The sequence below is a fragment of the Monopterus albus genome, unplaced genomic scaffold (assembly GCF_001952655.1).
Source record: "Monopterus albus unplaced genomic scaffold, M_albus_1.0 scaffold38.1, whole genome shotgun sequence".
In the NCBI taxonomy this organism is placed as follows: domain Eukaryota; kingdom Metazoa; phylum Chordata; class Actinopteri; order Synbranchiformes; family Synbranchidae; genus Monopterus; species Monopterus albus.
Genome location: NW_018127918.1, coordinates 1,713,374 through 1,729,103, shown reverse-complemented (window position 1 = coordinate 1,729,103; position 15,730 = coordinate 1,713,374). Strand labels below are relative to the sequence as shown.

The 15,730-nt window shown below is 40.1% G+C and overlaps 1 long non-coding RNA gene across 1 annotated transcript in view; it reads left to right on the top strand.

Moving 5' to 3' along the window:
- The first annotated feature begins 12,528 nt into the window (after positions 1-12,528).
- The window catches only part of LOC109959170 (uncharacterized), a 45,985-nt gene continuing 42,783 nt past the window's right edge, over positions 12,529-15,730 (top strand). The window contains exons 1-2 of the long non-coding RNA XR_002274784.1: positions 12,529-12,770; positions 13,699-13,752. This is a non-coding gene — a long non-coding RNA (uncharacterized LOC109959170). The remainder of the gene's footprint in view (positions 12,771-13,698; positions 13,753-15,730) is intronic.

Genomic DNA, 15,730 nt, shown 5'->3' with positions numbered 1-15,730 from the left:
CTCCCTCTCTCACTCTTTGCTTCCTCTGCCTGAAGACGACTTTGACGCCATGTGGCAGCACTTCAGAAATCATGATGGTGGCCTGCCCCTCCGATCCTAATTAAAATGCCAGAACGGCTGTCAGTTTGGGGGGAAAAAGATTCTCTTCATCCTCCCCCATAATCTAAACATCTTTGTTTTCACACATAAACACACAGAAAGATATGCACATAATGTTCCTGTTGAAGAGCCTCTAACAAGCAGGAAGGTCATCGTCTGCTTTCCACCACTAGGTTCCAGAGGCAGTTGGATGTAACTCAACTACACCCACAAGTCGAATTTCACTTCCAGGTGTTTAGGTGCCCAAACAACTTGAATGACCTTTCAGAGCATCAGACCCAGGCAAAGCAGGCAAATTAAACACACACACACACACACACACACACACACACACACATTAAAAAGTAAATGACATTTTCCGTGCCTGTGCTGGTCCGGCGATACAGCCTCCCACTTGAAGTTTCTCTGGAGTGATGTGTGTTTTTTGCCTTTTGATCAGTGATTATCTAAGATAAATAATTTAGAGTGCTAAAAAGTTAATACAGACTCAGTTTGGACTTCTGAGATGAAAAGATATTTGATAAACATGAAGGACAGGCTTGTGGCGTGGCAATGGATTGCAGCTGGGAAATTTAAGAAAAAGGAATTAAACTATGGACGAGAGCCATAATGGAAATTAGTCAGGAGAGAAAGGAAACGCATTGTAAGAGGAGGATGAGAGGTGTGGCAGAACGGGCCAAAGGGAGCGTATGTAATCGGTACTTAAACACCCGCGCCAAGCAGAACTGTTGCTATCATAAGAAATTGATGAATTAACTGAGTGAGAGAGATAAGCAGAGAGAGACTGGAAGACTGTGGAACAGCAAGGGGGGGGGAATGAATCTTTTAAGAGGATAACTTACTTGGGCAAAACAGCTGTTTATGCATTATTTGTGCAGCGAGCCACTTATCACCGTTTAGGATGAAAACCTTGGTTCCCAGGCTGCAGGAGTTTCCCGTTCAGACAACAAGGGTATTGGGAGGGACCTGGTGGCCCATCAGTCACTGATAAGAAAGGATGAAAAATTCATTTACTGGTAGTTTTGTTTTAAAGACTCAGATATCGAGCCTGTCAGTTTGTGAGCTTTCATTTAAGTGACAAAAAGGCATGGGTGGATGGATGGATGGAAAGTTTGTGGGCAAGGGAGGCCGCATCTTTGTTATTATACTATATTTATTAACTGTCAATCCAAGTGTTGTTCTTTCATTTTATTTTGCCTCTAATTTTGGTTTTCTACATACTCATTGCAGTTCACCTGTTAGTCTAATATTACAGATAAAATTAAAGTGCAGCACACACAGGCTGCATTGTGTTATGTGTTGATGACTGTACTGTAGCAAACACCAGACAAATGTTTCAGAGAGTTGAGACAGCATCTTCTTCAGTAGCCAGTGGCAAACAGGAAAATACTGAATTTAATAGATGTAAACTAGAGGAGTTTCAGACTAGAACCTGTCCCTGACCTTAAATGTTTCAATGCCTAACAAGTGGATTGAGACAGGATCAGCGGAGGTGGGTAGATGAATGGATGATGGCCTCCTTAAACCCTGTCCAGAGCATCACTGTTTCACTTTGATCACTTCAATGAAAGCCTTGAAGGTGACACTGGAGAATCACACTGCAAACACTGCAGAAAGACAGTCACTATCACATCTTCAAATGCCATCTCCTGTCAATCAAGCACAAACAAACTGCTAGGGCCTCGGCCCTGTGTGAAAACAAGGCCCGAGTGTAACTATGAGTTAAATGTTAAATGCAAGAGAACTTAATGGTTTATGAGTTTTGGGAGACTGGGGAACTCGCACATCTCCAAGACTGTGTGCTGTTTGGTCCTTGACTTTTTGTTAAACCTACGATGTTTGAGTGAGTGTTTGTGTGTATGTGAAAAGTGATACTGAAGCTTTGCAACATACGTGCACACCCAGTGACCACGAAAGGGCCCTTTTATCTAATATTAATCAGAGTCCAGTTACTCAGAGTCTTTGTGCCTTTAGATATTTTTATTATTAGCATTTAAATTTTACTACTTTCTATGTCAAGGTTGCAGATTTAGGTAATATGGCACATGAACCTTGAAAGTACAACAAGTAAAAAGTGATGTTTGCCTGTGCAGGTGTGTGGTTTTCCTGCTTCTGCTACCTACCCTCCCCTCACAACCTCTTCTCTCCTGTCATCCCGCCTGTTGCCGTGGTGACTGCCTCAGGGCAACAGACACTTCCATGTCATGTCAGACGGCTCTGATGCTGATCAGTCCTGATGGAGAGAGCGTTGTCCCTGTTTGTTCACCAAAAGCGCTGGCTTGTCACAGCATCACCTGTGAGGAGAACTGTCTGTCAGACAGGCACACACACACAGACACCAACTGACAAATTCACTCTGGATACTTTGACACTTTTGATCAATCCTTTGAGGTTTTGGCAGCTCTTGTTTTACCACGTTCCTTTTACTGTATGTGCAGCATTTTAAGATCAATGGCTCATCAGTTTTGTGATAAATGGTGATGTTGCTGCTATGAAACTATGAGACCATTTTCATAATAATTGGTGGCAGCTTTGACTGAAATCTAAATAGCATTTCTTCTAAGGGCCTGTGCTAAACCTTTGGCTCTGCTTTGGTGCCTCCGCCTTGTCTTTTCCATCATCATCTCAAACCCAGACCCACACCTTTCTCCTGTTTTCCTGTTGTTTCTGGCTGTTCCACCCACACACACCTGTTTTAATCATGTAGTTTGTCTTTAAACCAGCATTCACTCTTGTTGTATCCTTTGAACTAATTGTATATATGGACTGCTTGAACGCTGCCTGGTCCCTGTACATGACTTCTCTTGGCCTCTGGATCTCCCTGCTCAGCCTGAATTCTATGAGCTTCTGTCTTTTCCCCATGTTGCTTATTTCACCTTGTGTTTTCCCTGTGTGTGAATAAGTTGTTAAATCTTACCAGTCAGCCTGTCTAAATGTCTGCATTTGGGTCCAAAACGTGAGCTAGATTTTTCATACTAGAACCATTACACTAAATAAAACCTAAGCTAGATAAATAGATCTGTCAAACCCTCTCACAGATACACTTGGACTCTCTCTTGTCCCATATAATGAAAGTCAGGTCCTAATGGAGGAGGGGTGGACTTCACCAGGAATATCATCATTCAGGCCTGGCGCGCAGGGTGAGCCATGATTAGCTGGCAATTTATTCTGGAAGGCGAGATTGAGAGGACGGGGTCCTGAAATGGTAATGTGTTTAAATGTCAGAGGAAAGGTACGGTTCTCATCAACCTTTGGTCACCCATCCGCTTTGAATATTCTTATTGCCGTCATGTATTAGTAATGAGAGTTGAAAAGTAAGTAAAATTTAACCTTCGCTGTACCTGAGGAAACTATGAATATTAACAAGGCCTATTATGTGTACCTGATCTGAAAGAATTTTAACCCCATGCCTGGCTGGCTCCCTCTCTCTCTTTCTCCCCACTTTTCCCATATTTGTCCCTCTCTTGGTTCCACTCACTTCTTCTTGCACTCCTTTATACATATTTCCCCATTCTTTTTTTATTCTTGCTTTTTATGCTTCTTGCCTTTCTCTTTTTTCATTACTTCTCTGTCTTTTTCCCCTCTTGCTATTTTTCTCAGTTCCTGTCATTGCACCTATTTTTCCTCACTTTCATTCATCCTCTATCTTATTCTCTTCACCTTCGTCTTTCTCCTCCACTCTGTTGCTCTTCACCATAATTGTTTTCTTTCTGTCTCTCAGTAGTTTTTCCACTTTTTCATATCAAGCCTTTTCCGATTCTCTTAATGTAATGGCTTTTTGGCATCCATAAGTTTCCACTACAAAAACTGCAAACATATCAGGAATGTTACAGACAGAGCTACAAGACTTGCTTGGTATCTGTAATGAGAGGTGGCAGAGGTAGCTGTGGAAATAACTTCTTCAGACATGTGCCTTACAAAAATGGCAACGCTGGATTTTGAAATGTCACAAAATGCTTCATTCATTCATACAAAATTATCTAATTATTGTATCTCCTAGCTATTACGTTCATTTACTATTGAACGGTTTGTCCAGTTACATTATGGTGTAATTTATTAATGCTTTATGGTGGACATTTCTCACAAATATCTGGGCTGTGATAAATGATGTGGTAGTGATTTGATTCATTGTTTCTAAAAATTTCTCAGTGCATTGCAGTCTAGAACAAAACATTTGCTCACAGTGAAAAATGGACACCAGCTGCGATCAGTTTGACTTCGGTTAGAACAGCTATATTGTTTTTATACTTGGTTCAGGCCAGGACTGGGACCAGAGGAGCAGCTTCAAACATAAGTTCAACACTCACTCATTGCCTCCCGTCTTTCTGCATCAGTCATCCTTTTCTTTCATGCCATTTCTCTCTGTCCTGTTTACCATGCAGAGATGGTGTTTACATAGATCAAGCCAAAGTAGTGTGTGTCTGTGTGTTGGAAGGAGGGGATTAAGGCTTGATCAAGGCACCAACAGCATACACCCTCTCTCCTACCCCCTCAGACCTGTGTTAGTATTCTAGCAAATGAAAGGCATACTTTCAAAAAATTGTAATGTTTCTCAAAAGTTGGTACCATGGACTCTTCTTTCAGACAAAAAGGGGACAAAAATAGAGGCTTGTGAAGGCCTCAGCCCGGTCTTCACCATGTAAGGGCCTAAGTCAGTGTTATGTAATGTAGTTATGTAATGGTCTTTTGTCTTCTTTGTTCATTAAATGCTGTATCCTCTGCCTTACTGTTCTGTCCCTGACTGGACAAAAACTCAAGTTAATTACATTTGCTCTTGTGAATGGTAAAAAAGCACAGTAGTATCGATGAGCTTTATGTGGCAGTAAAATGCTGAATCCTAAACAAAACAATTAGCATGTGTGACTGTTCATTATCATGAGGAACGACATACACATATTTTACATATTTACATACAATATATATATAAATTGTGCATTTTTTAAACTATTTTAAGTCCACCCTGTCATCGCCACCCTCATCACAGCGGTTAATTTCTCTTTTCTTTCAGATAATGTGCATCAGCTGGGGTCTGTTGTCCAGAAAGCATGCCCTCCATCTGCCTGCAGTGATTTCTGGGTAAGCCAGCAAAGGCTTGACTCTGATTAGCTCTCTTTATTGATTTGGAGAAGGGATTCAGAACTGAGCTGCTCTCATTAGCACTGGATAAAGTCATAATCCACCAACTTGCTGGGTCAGACTCACACTTGGCTGCCTTTTCACCCTCCCTGCTTCAAGTTCACATTTAACAAGTTCATTCCAAGTTGTTGCACTTGCCATCTTTGATTATAAAGAGGCCCTTTTTTTTTTGTAAAAACAATGATGAAACGAGATGTTCTCTGTGAGACATTCTGAATGCACCACCAGATAAGTGTTTTGTTTTTGAGATACTGCATTTAAACTGCCTTTATTTTATGTCTAGATTATAAAATTATTGTCATTTTTTAGTTATTTAAGCGTACAGAACTTTTAGTAAACAACTCACACAACACATAGGCAATGTGTCACTATTCAACAAAGCTGTTAGGCCTCAATAGTACTTGTATTTTGTTGAGAAGCACTAAATATACTGTAAATATGTCTAAGAAAATTAAACAATGTATATTTTATAGGCATTTTACCATGTTTCTTTTCAGCAGCTAGAGGCTCTAGTGGAGCTCAAACTGACACACTCCTTACTGCTCTTTGCCTTTCCCCATCCTCTCTCCAGACGCTACGACATGAAATGCTCCACCACAGTACTCTAGTTTGGAAAAGCAAAACAGAACAGTTCCATCTCAGGTGGCTGCTCAACACACATTCCTGGTTATTTCGGTGTTCCAACCTTCTTCTAAGTTGTCCAAATGGTAACTTTGGATCACCTTTTTTAATCATGTCACACAATAGGCTTTTTTATGTCAGCCTATCAATCACTTAGTCATTCAACTCATCATTTCTTCTTCTTCAGCAGAGCTGGTGGAAACCTTCACCCTCTCCTCCTCCTCCGTATCTTCCTCCTCAAGTACTCCACACCAAATTCACTCCCAGCCTGCTCCAAACTGGGGGTTATTGATTTGCTGGTGTGATAAAGGTGGGAGTTGCGTTCACAATGTGCCGGGTCTGGCTGCTCAAGCTGCATCTTTCAGAGGGCCAATCAATATGACTCCTTTCTCCCCTTCAAAGCTTATCATTCACACAGAAAAACAGGGGGAGAAAGGAGACGTGAGGAGCAGGGGAAAGAGGGGGAATGAGAGTTACTTTTCTTTTCCTTCTTCCCTTGCCTTTCTCTTCTGTCCTCTCTTGACTCAATGCCCGGCCTCAGGGTCCAACTTGGGAGAGAGGAGGAGAAAGAATGATGAAGAGAAATGAGAAGTGGTGAAAGACGGGAAGAAAGAACAGGCAGACGAGAGGAGCAAAATATGGAAAAAGCAGCTGGACATTGTGTGAAATTATATTTATGCAAATAAATCTGTTTAAATGCCCAGCAAAGATAAAAGTTAGAAAATTGAAATCCATACTTGACAAGTTCACACCCTTCAGTCTTAGCAGTTCAGTTGTTGTTTTTGAGGGAAAGTTGCTTGTGTTCACATATATTGACTGGAAAATCATTTATCATGTGAATAAAAATTCACCTCTTTAAACAGAAGGGAGGTGAAGTGGAGCTTCAGTAACATTCAGTATGCACCATATAAAAACAGCCATATTAACCAAATCTTGCCAGTGATGCTCAACAGTGTCCTCTGACATATAGTACTGTAGCAGCAAAGCTAATGTGCCGTTGTACCAACTGTTTCACATGTACAGAAGATTGAGATTCAATAGATCACAAATGAACAACTTAACACCAGCTTACATGGTTTGTCACTGCAGTGTGACATTAAAAAACTTAAATCATGCTTTTGTTGCTAATATTAATTTGTAAGAGATACTGTTTATCACCGTGTTTTAGCCTCAGCACGTTCCATTCTTCATCATGAATTTTTAAGCGATATTAAATGATGACCTTTGTGGTAACAAGTGCCTTCCAAAATACATCACTTGCATCGCTCAACTCTAGAGGAGAGGTTTGTGTGAAACAAAGGGCTGGGATTTTTAAGGGGACACCCTATCCATTATCAAACAGGAAAAATAATGCCTTGATTATCTATACACAGATGCCACAGTAGGGTTTCCTCTGGGACTGATCCAAGGCATCAAAGACTGCCAGCTCATTCATTCAGCTGATCCACAGAAAAACCTTCTTGTATCAGCTTTAACTGCGGTGCATGCAAAAATTACTTAAAAGAAATCTCAGTATGTAGTAAAATATGGCGCTGACGTGTTAGCAGTAGGACAGTGTGACATTTTATCATTTCATTTAACCTTATAGTAGTGTCAGTAGTAAACAACATCCCTGTTTGTAAGTAACCCTTCCTTGAGAGCTTTCCTCGTGTCTCCGCTCATAATGTTATCTATGGCCTGCAGCATCGGAGACAATTACATTTTGGTGATAGCTCTTCCTTGCTTCACCAGAGGTTCTTACTAATTTGATGCTCTGGCGAGGAAGATCGTTGGCTTTAATACAAATCATGTTTCAATCGTTACTTGAAGACCTTAAGCCCTTCTCCGGCTCTCTAGAGGACTGGTAATGAGGCCTGCTGGGACTTCAATCATTTTTACATCTGTTGAAAAATATGGAGAAAAGCGAGAAGGGAAAAACAGAGAAAAAAGAAAAATCAGCTACCCCCCTCCCTCCAGCCCCTTCTTACTCTGCTGAAAAAAATAATTTGTTTTGAAGATTGTTAATGAAAAAAATAGAACTCTTTTTTTCTTCTATTTGTTGTTCTCCAGATTGTCTGGCCTTGAAATTTCTCAGCACAGTACCTCAATACTAAAAACTCAACCCTAAAATTTCGAAAGCTCTTTTCTCTCCCTCCCCTTGTTGGAAAATAAATAAATCTTTCTGATATTAGAATTCAGACGCCACTTTATCACACGAACTCCCCATCATCCCCTCTGTCTCTGCGGTTTGTGGTGTTTTCCTCTCGGAAAACAGCAGCTCCCCCACTGTACATAAGCGCTACTCCACCCTCCCTCTGCGTCTTTTCTTTTTCCACTTTAATTCACTCTAAATAGTTGTGCCCAAGTTCAATTTGGGAGAAACATACAGTATTAAAATAAACTCTAATAAATCATTATAGTAGTAAGCAGTTAGGTGCAAATGCTTACTGTATTTTATAATCAGGGTTCAAATCCTAAATTTGATTACAGTACTTTTTGAATATAATAAAAACTGACCTCAAGGCCTTTCTGAACTCTTCCTGAAGATACAAGTAACACAAGAGAGAGACTTCTGACTTCGGACTATTTCCTTCACTAAATAAACACTTAGGCTGACTCATGCACTACCTTATCAGCATAGAACTACGCCTAATGTAATACTCTCTAAATGTAATAGACTCATTCTCATTTACCCCTCTAGCAGACATAGAGAAACATCAGCATTCATTTGGAGTCATGTTTCTGGCCACCTATTGAGTAAAATGTTTATTTTCACCCTGTTTCCATCTATTCACGCTAACTCAGCCTCTCTGCTGCTGGGTGATGAGCAAATAGCACAAAGTAAATTTTCCATTGAAAACCTAGAAATTGGGTTGATGAGAGTGGAGCCTCACTCATAACTGCAAAACAATGAGCTGAACATCTATATACCTTTTATTATTAAAACGTGTGAATGTCTTTGTCTGCAAACTCACAGATGAAGTTTTTAGGGATAACTGTGTCATCATAAAGACAATTTCCAAATTCACTCCCTTTCCTCCATTTTCAAGTACAGATTATTTGGTGGGGAGGAGCCAGAGGCAAGTCAGGTCAGAATGTCCCATGATGAGAAAGTTCTTAGAAATCTACATCACTAAGCAGCTGTGAGGGATATCAGAAGTCTTGCAGCACTGATGTAATAGTTACAGAACTAGCTGTGGTCCACACTGTCGCATATACAAAGCTCATCATTTTTTGCTATAACAGATTTTCACAGAAAAATCCCTGGATTTTTTTTTAAATGAAAAGCTCAATTAACAAATTTTCACCTGGATTTTAGGTTCCAACAACCAAAAATTGTTGTGTTTCTTGCTGAAAGAAGACACACACAACTACAGCTTACAGCCTTGATGATAAGCAAATCTTCCTTCCTGTAAAAAGTACAGAGAAAGTGGTGTGAAGATGCTACTAAGCTGCTGATATGCATCAGTGTGACTCTAAGACTAAAAAAACAAAAAATATATTTAGGTTTTACTGTAGTTGCAATGAAAACTGTATTTAAGAAGCACAAGTTCCCCCATGGACTTTTGTACGAATGACTTTTTTCCTATTTAGGTTTTACATTTTTGATTGATATAAACACTTTTGATTTCCCATATTTCCTTATTTCTTTCTAATAATATCCACAAATAACGAGCCCTATCCATTAAGTTACGCATGGTATTGGTACTTTATGTGCAGTCAGTACTCAACTGAGGACAGTGTGGACTGGATGGGTATGAAAACCACTTCCTTACTTCACACCACTGACATTGTGGAGAGGAATGTTTTCTCTCAACCGTTAATGTCACAAGCTTTAAAATAAGCTATAATGGTGTACAAACAAGAACTGAGGGATTTTCTGACTCAAGATATCTCAAATGTTTGAATACCCATGGCTATATGTTTTTTTGTTTTTCTTTCAGATGTGTAAAACAAAATCAAACACATACAGTATTTGAATCTCAGACTATCAGGCGGACGCATCAGTGAAATTTGGCTGCTAGAGCAGCCTTTGAAGCCTCCTGGCAGAGCTGCGCCAGGGAGCCCACAGCCAGCTGTAGTGATTTTGACTGCACTGAACTTAATGTTAACACTCCAACTCAGCGGTGGATCAGAAGCACCCTGAAGCAACACGCCTCACACTGATGGCGCAACATCAGAGGTGGAGCCCACCTTCCTGGTTATACAGTATAGGATGCCCCACTTTGTTTCTCACATCAACACTTTTGTGTTTGCCTGTATGTCTGAAGCATCTTCAGTGGGTTTTGTTGTTGTCTTTGTGCTTGTCTGTCTCCTCACTTGCCAGTCTAGTTGCACTGTTCCCCTGCTGCCTGCTCACTTTGACTGGTGTGATTTTGCTCCCAACTGCTCTGGTGTCCACCTCTACTACAACCTTGTTGTATTTACTAGCTAAATCGGTCATTTTAAGATATGATAGCAGCACACATATACAACAAGTCAAGTAATCAGGTCAGATCAGTGGAAAGATAAGCCAGTCAGCCAATCAGGCCTCAGAAATAGACAGACTTTTAAATCAGTCAGTTAGTCCATTAAATGGTTGGGTAACCAGTTAGTTGGTCACAGATCATTAAACACAAATCATTACACAGCTAGTCAGTTCATCAGATGGTTAAACAGATACACAGTCTATAAGACATGCAAACAGTCAGTGAGACAAACAGATAATCAGTCAGACAGCAAATGAAATAAACATATAAACAGCCAGTTGGTCAGGCAGTGAGTATATCATAGGCTCCTCTGCAGATGTCAGACACTGATGAGTGACAACTAAACTCCCTTAATGCTACTTATTGATCAGCTCAGGACTCTGCTGCTGCTGCAACACACACATGCTTTATGTCGGTGCTTGTGGTTATTTATATGACCAGGCTGATTCAGGTTTTTGAAAAACTCTCTGACCATGCATGTAGCTCACACCTGAATACAACATATTCACATCTGGTTTCTGCAAAGGTGCATTTTGGGAATTGTATATAATCACTAAAGGAAAGTAGAAGTAGTCAGGGCAGGTTGAGGGAAAGCAGAGCTACAAAACAAAGTGAATCACACCACTTCATCCCAAAATAACTCAAGGACTGTGTCAAACATCATAAATTGATTATTATATCTCCTGGCATGAGAGTAACAGAGGATGGATCCTTCCTTTAAAAAAATTATTTTCAGAAGCTGCTGAAACCTACTGAGAGTCACTCTACCTGAGCTGCTTAAAGGCCAGTCAGGTACCCCCAGGTGTAAATGTGTTTAACACAGTCTACCATGGAGTTGCTGAAACAAAGAGCGTGTGTGTTGAGCCAGTGTTCCTCTGTGGGACTATGAGGAGAGATGGTCACAGTCTGCAAAGGTGGATTTAACCAGAATTGCTGCCAAAACTAAATCAAGCAGGTTTGTAGTAGAAGGTGTGAGGCTCCTTGTTCTTGGAGGTCCTGACTCCTGAGGAGCCACAGGCATTATGACTCTGCCATCAAGTCATTTATAGTGCTCCAATACTGACACTGTGTGGTCAGAAACAGTGCTGCTCCCCCCTTTAGTATTTCATTAATCCAAAACAAAGTTTCCTCCACTATATCCTCATTTTTTTTCTTTTACTTGCTCTGTTCCCTCTCTGTCTCCTGTTTCCCCTTTCCCTTGTTTACCACTTTTCCTCATTTACTGTATGTTCTGCTTTAATCCTGTCTCCTTTCCTCTGATAGGTACTGTCTTGTTCATCTTCTACATTACCTTATCCCTCCCTTTTCTCTCTCTTTACCTGTACTCCTTTTCCTTTCCCATTTTAAATGTTTGTATTTTTGCTCATTATATATCTTCCTGTTTATTTCCCCTGTAGTTTCTTTCCCTTCTTCAGCCCTTTACTTACATGCCCCAAAGGTTCAAGCAAGGCAAGGCGTCACAGACTTAAAGTGGAAAGAAAACTTTCTGTGAGAAAATCAGGTTATATAGTGTAAAAGTCTATGGACAGTCAAACATTATGCCCTTATGTGAGTGTTAAACATGTCATTAAACCAGTAACAGCCACCACTGTCCTGGTGTCAGGTTTTCCACTGAAATTTGCAGGAGGCAAGGTCTAGTTCATCCAGTGTTGCTGGATGGGGGTGAGGTCAGGGCTCTGTGCAGGACTGTCAGTTTCATCCACACCTTTGTGCATTATTATGTTGCAACATGAATGGTCTTCACTATAGTCTAAAATATTACTGCATGTTGTATTATAGCATCATGATTCTGTTGCATTGGCACTAAGAAATGAACAGTAGTCAAACACGAATAACATCAAACCAAATGCACACATATATGCCAGCAAACTTTTGGTTTACAGATGGTATGTGAAGACATAAATTTGAATATATAATTTCTCTGCTATGTATAAGGTTTCTGGTCAACTGTGTTAAATTTAACATCTTTTTCTTTCAGTTTTTACACTGAGAAGGTTTTAAAAGCATATTTTACAGATAGCTCAATGCATAGACCCAAATAATAATTACGTACTGAGAATACAGTAGTTTAAAAACATTTAGAAGCAGAATTTTACATTTTAATATACATTGTGTGCTAAGAAAATATTCCTTGCAGTTATTGTGGCACATAACTGAAACCCTGAAATGTCATTTTGGGCTATGTTGTTACGCAGTACTTGTCCAGGTGTGCAGGTGGGCGGGGTTTGAACTGCTGCGTAAATCGGTTTCCTATTTAAAAACTAAGCGGTAGATTCGAGGCCACGTAGAAAAGGATTGTGTTGAAACTTCGGCATTGAACTGTTATTGATGAAACCTCGTTTTTGGAATGGCGGATATAAATCCTTGCGGAATTTAGAGCGCTTAATGTGTCATTTACACGGATTTGTTGCTGGGCTGCACGTATTACAGACGTCAAGGAGACGCCGTGGACATCATGGAGCACAGGTAGGAAAGATCTAACCTCCTGTGTTTTATGCTGTTGCTGCTGCAAGATGTTTTACGGTTGTTGCTTAGGCCAAAAGATTTGCCACGAATAAAGAATCAGTCGCTTAAGATTAGTCAATAACTGAAATAGTTATAAGTGATTAGGATAATCTGAGGGTCATCAAGCAGAAAAGCCAAATGTGCCCAAATGTCAGGATTTGTTGTTTTTATCCTTCAAAGTTGAATTTTAATTTTGAAGGAGTGCTTCTGAAAAATCTGATCTGCACTTTTGTTTGTGATCTGACAGCAGATTAACCGATCATTATAATCAATCAACAGTTGCAGTCGGAACTTGGTGTGTGGTTTTGCACAGCAGCCCAGCTGTGTGGTTCTGCTATGTTGCATAGGTTTTGGTTATATTTTGCTGTATAGTACTTCAGTTTTGTGTACGTGATTCCCATATCATTGTTTTCTTGCACATATGTTAGTGACAGTAGTAATAATAGAGATTATCAGGCTGGCGAAAGTGGAAAAAACATGCAGAAGAAAAGTCATTTCAGGCCAAAACTATCATGAGTCTTTACAATTATTATTGTTTATTTAACACTTTTGTTGCAGTTGATGTTCTTGTTTGGATTTCTTATAGTCTCTGTGGGAGACCTGGTGCATGTCTCCTGGTTGATGAAACAAATATGCCAGTACAAGGGTCTGGGGATTAATCCCTGTGTTTTAGATGATTTTTATAACATTTGAACAAAACATTTTTCTGAAGAATAGTGTCTTATATGGAAGTTTGTGACTTAAATTAAAAATCTGTTGTGACTAAACTTTAGTGGCAGTTAGATGAGTTGAACACGCCAAAGAATTTATTGTCAGTAAAGTTGTGGTGCAGTTTGGCATCCTAAAGCAGATGGTCAGGCAGTCAAACACCTCCTCTGTTTCCTGTCAGGTCTGGCCATTATCTCAGTAAGACCACAAGATGGAGGTACAACTCAACAAAAAAGTAAGGCTTTTCTTCCATCACTGTAGCTGTTAAACTGATAAATGTACCTGGAATTCAGACCATTTCAGATACCAAGCTGCTAATGAAACCAAAATATGCCCTCCAAAACTAGAGACATGGCTCTAAGAGAAGATTATCTTACACAGTATTTTTCAGCATTTGTTGGCAGGGGGTAAATTCCCACTCTAAGGCATTTATGTTCTTAGCTGCACGACAGATTAATCGAGCATATAGGACTGTTCTGGCACACAGAAAAAAGGGAAGATTCCCACCACACTCCCATTCTCTGGGCACTGTGGGAATAAAATGAAGTGTGTGCGTGTGCGCCTGGGATTACTTGCATTGCAGGGACCGAAGCCAGTTTATAAGAAGTGGTGTTTGGCCTTTCTCGTCATTCCTACCACGTAAATCGCTGTATTTTAGGGTGATGACGACTTGGTTGGGTGGCTAACCTTTGGTTAGATAAATAGTGGTTATGGTTAAGCTTCAAGTCCTCAAGAAATGATTGTACAGTAAGTCCCCATGAGGAATGGAAACAAATGTGTTTGCAGTCTCCATGTTTATCATTATAATTAGGTGCCTTTAGAATGGATGGAATAACACAGTCTCTTGGTTCTGAGGAATTTTTGAAACTACTCTAGAAATTCTGATTGTAAGGGCAATTATTAAGAAAAGATGGTTGTAAGACAAGGCCAAACAGTACAATAGTGTGGAGGTAGAGAAAAAGATGAAACAGGAACTACTGGAAACCAACAGCTTTGTCATATTACTACCATATAAAGATAAAATGGTGACTATATTGGTGAACAGTTGCATGTTTACACATCTTGCAGTTGTATTTCTGGACACTGATACATGTTTTCTACCAACTGCTGCTCTTCAGCAGCTAAATATTCCATTAAGTTCACTAGTTAGTCACTAATTTTAGCTATCGGCCGTTTGGTGCGCAGGGCAGGAATTGTACAGTGGATTCATTAGAGCTGCTTTGCAGCTTTAAATTGCATTTATTCACTCAGAGTGAACAGGTCTAAAAGGGACACGCATGACTTTTGTTTCAGTGTCATTATTTGTCAAGTTGACCAGCCAGCTGATCATACAGATATTCATTGGTCATGTAGGGAATGAACAGATCTCAGGTATATTCAGACAAGCCTGTGTGTGCTGGGCCAGTGGTGTGTTTACACTGTGACCTCTCCTTCCTGTGGTGGGCAGTCCATTACCCAGGGTTCTTAGCGGGGCCAGCTGTCAAGGCCTCTGTCCAGTGTTTTCCAGCTCAGACTGTGGGAAAGTGCAAACCCTGTTTGGTCCCAGAAGGCTCACTAATATCTGACAACCGCTTGTCTTTTTTTATCCCGTTTCCTGGACCAAACAGCTAAATATAATAGACCCAGGGCTGAGGATTTCCTGCTCCGTCCTAGAATACAGCATTGATATCAAGCCTGTTCTTTCAGAAATGCTACTTCAAGTTTTTAATTCTCTTTCTCTGTCAGTATGTATCGGTTCTTTTGCATTGATGGATATTCAGTCAGAGATTCACTGATAGCAAATAACTGCAGAGCTAGTTGGTAGAACAGGATTTGATTTTTAAGGGAACTCTCAAATAATCAGAGCCGCAAAATGGATTCTCCTGAGAACGTTATGCTTAATACAATGAATATTTTATATGCAGTTTACTAAGAATTTTGATATAATATATTATGTATTATGAAATTATAAAGTAAAAAAAAAAAATACAGACATCTGTCATCTTAACACCACACCCCTACCTTAGCACTGTTCCTAATAATTTTATTACATTTTTGTTTTGTTATTTGCATAGCTTTTTTTTTAAAACCTGCATGGCTAGACTTTATTCTAGCCATGCAGGTGATTTCCCAGTTCGTATGCTTTGTGGCTGTAATGAAACTAAGGTCAAACCCAGCCTGGAGGAGTGAATGACTGGTTGGTTGTATGGCCGGCGGGGGACACTGAGGACTTT